Raw genomic sequence first — 3,376 nt, forward strand, 5'->3', positions numbered from 1 at the left:
CCCCGTACCTCTCGCATGCAAAGTGAGTGCTCTACCATCTGAGCTACATCCCCATGATTCTTATGTCACAAAATCCTAAATGTCTTGTCATCAATAATAGTGAAAATGAAAAAATATCGCCGCTCATTATGCCATAAATAAGGAAAAATTGAATAGAAATAAAGTAGTAATAACAAATAGTTTCCTTTAAAGATGCGAGTATGGATCCCCATACCTGAGTTTCTTTTGGAGATGCAAGGTACCGATCCCCATACCTCTCGCATGCTAAGCGCGCTCTAGCATCTGAGTTACATCCCCACAATTCTTGCATCACAAAACCCCTAAATTTTCCATCATCAATAATAGGGAAAATGAAGAAATATCACACTTAACATGTCATGAATACTTCCGCTCATGATGTCACAAATAAGGAAAGATTGAATAGAGTTTATTTTGGAGATGCAAGGTACCGATCCCCATACCTCTCGCATGCTAAGCGCGCTCTAGCATCTGAGTTACATCCCCACAATTCTTGCATCACAAAACCCCTAAATTTTCCATCATCAATAATAGGGAAAATGAAGAAATATCACACTTAACATGTCATGAATAAAGAAAAATTGATAAGAAATAACATATTTAATAACAAACAAGGTTTATTTTGGAGATGCAGGGTATCGATCCACGTATCACTTGCATGCAACGAGAGAACTCTACCATCTGAGCTACATCCCCATGATTCTTACATCATAACACCCTAAATGTCTCGTTATCAATAATAGTGAAAATGAAAAACTATCCCTACGCATTATATGTCGTAAATATGAAAATTTTGAAAAGAAATAATATATTTAATAATCCATTCATTTGGAGATGAAAGGTATCGATCCCCGTACTACCCACACGAGAAGCGAGCGCTCTACCATTTGATCCACATACACACAATTCTTATATCAGAAAACTCTAAATGTCCCGTCATAAATAATTGTGTAAATGAAAAAATATCTCGGCTCATTATGTCATAAATAAGGAAAGATTGAATAGAAATAAAATATTAATAACAAATAGTTTTTCGCCTCTACCATCTGGGCTAAATTCCCTAAATTTTCCGTCATCAATAATAGTGAAAATGAAGAAATATCGCTACTCAACATGTCATGAATAAGGGAAAATTGAAAGTAAAAAATATATCTAATAATGGATAGTTTATTTTGGAGATGTAAGGTATCGATCCCTATAACTTTTGCATACAAAGCAAGCGCTTTACCATCTAAGCTACATCCCCACAATTCTTATGTTACAAAACCCTAAATTTTCCGTCATCAATAATAGTGAAAAAAGAAGAAATATGGCTACTCAACATGTCATGACTAAGGAAAAATTGAAAAGAAATAACATACTTAATAATAGTGAAAAAAGAAGAAATATGGCTACTCAACATGTCATGACTAAGGAAAAATTGAAAAGAAATAACATACTTAATAATGGATAGTATTATTTTGGAGATGCGGGGTGTCGATCTCCGTACCTCTCACATGCAAAGCAAGCGCTCTACCATCTGAGCTACATCCCCACAATTCTCATGTCACAAAACCCTAAACGTCTCGTCATCAATAACATGTCCAAAATTAGAAAAATTAGGTATAATTTATGAATCATTTCGACATAGAATGCATTGTTATTATTTAGATTATTTTAAGCTTATCATTCACAATTTATAACTTATGTCATTTTATTGTATTTATTTACTTCGTTTAATTCTACAATCTCTCTTGAAGGGGCATTTTGAGAATCGAACTCGAGACCTCTCGCACCCAAAGCGAGAATCATACCACTAGACCAAATGCCCTTGTTATGCCACTTAAAACGTATGTATAAATCCTTGGGCCTAGGTATTAAGGTCATATTTTGTCGTATTGCAGGAAACACATGAAGTTCTCGATGTACTTGAACTGAAGCCTTGGATGTAGAATGTGTCTTGGAGAACAAAACAAGAACATAATAAGAACAAAGAGCTTTCTACTAGATCTGCTTAAGATTTGGATAGGCATACTTACTAAAAGTGGAAAACATGAAATGATATTAAGAGCATTATCATTATAATTTTAATCGCCTTAATTTTTGTTTTTCTTCTTTTTTTTTTCTTTATTTCCTAAGATGGTAAGTATAATACGAACAACAAGTTTATATAAATATGAAGTCTTTCAATAAGAAAAGATTTAGACATAGGGGCATTTGAGGTTGCACCATAAGTGAGGGTCGTACCACTAAACCAAATGCCTTTTATTAAATACCCAATATTTAGCTTCTACTCAGATATATTTTTCTGAGTGGTTGGACGGCTATAAAATGAAAAGTTAATGGTCTAATATTTTACTTGTAAGTAAGGCATGTTATATTGAATTGTTATAATATAGAAGGGTTATAAAATAAACCAACAACCCAACAAAGGAAACAAACTAATCAATTTGGGTTTGATTGATTCGGTTCAGTTCATCAGTTTATTTGATTTAATTCTTCTATTTTGCCTCGTATGACAACAGAATAAAGTTGTATTGAATGCACCTTAGTTTCATTTATGACAAACTCATATGAAACATACTGGCATTAGTAGTACTAAGAGTTGGAATCTATAAGCATTTCATGAACTTAAGTGCAAACCATGCTTCTTTAAAGATGAGAAGAACTTTAGTTAAGTAATCACGTGGAGCTTCAATTACTCTATGCTAGTTACAATCTTTAGAATTGACTAATTGGACACAAGTTCATGGATTTAGGAAAATTTTTGTGCAATTATCAACTACAACTTATGTTTTCAAATTTTTAGGTCATAATTTAGGTAGTTGGTGTTATGAGTCGTAAACTTGTTTTTTACATAATATGGATTTAGTTGAACTGTTATTCCGATGAGATGGACAAAGAAATTGTCTTTGAAATGACTAATAGACCTAGGTTCATCGTTGTTGTCTTCTAACTGTGATTTTGCAAAAAGCTTAACTAATATAAACTATCATCCGACAAGATCTTTAAGGTAAATCAAGAATATACCCTACACATCATTCAAGATGGCAATAAAATGGAGTTAAATTGAACCCACTTTAGTTTCATGTTTGGTGTGTTCAAGATAAAGCATAATTGTATTTATGATATTGAGCTTGGGGTCTATAAGAATTTAATGATCATAAGAGAAATTCCTGTCTTATTAGAGGAGACCAAATTTATTTAAGGTACTAAGGAGTTCAACATGGCTTAAGAGTTGCGTGGGTGCTCATTTTATCCATGTTCTCCACTTCCTCCGATTTCCTCCTCTTCCTCCATCACATTCTTTATTTCTCTTCCCATTTCTCAATCTCCAACTCATTCTTTCTTCATCCCTAACCAATGCCGATTTGAATAA

General features: G+C 33.2%; 1 non-coding gene across 1 annotated transcript; it reads right to left on the reverse strand.

Moving 5' to 3' along the window:
- Nucleotides 1-1,756: 1,756 nt before the first annotated feature.
- Nucleotides 1,757-1,828, reverse strand: TRNAP-UGG (transfer RNA proline (anticodon UGG)). The gene has a single exon. It is a non-coding gene; the product is annotated as a tRNA-Pro (tRNA).
- Nucleotides 1,829-3,376: the final 1,548 nt, after the last annotated feature.

The sequence above is a fragment of the Cucurbita pepo genome, chromosome 3 (assembly GCF_057944985.1).
Source record: "Cucurbita pepo subsp. pepo isolate OVF chromosome 3, ASM5794498v1, whole genome shotgun sequence".
Classification (NCBI taxonomy): domain Eukaryota; kingdom Viridiplantae; phylum Streptophyta; class Magnoliopsida; order Cucurbitales; family Cucurbitaceae; genus Cucurbita; species Cucurbita pepo.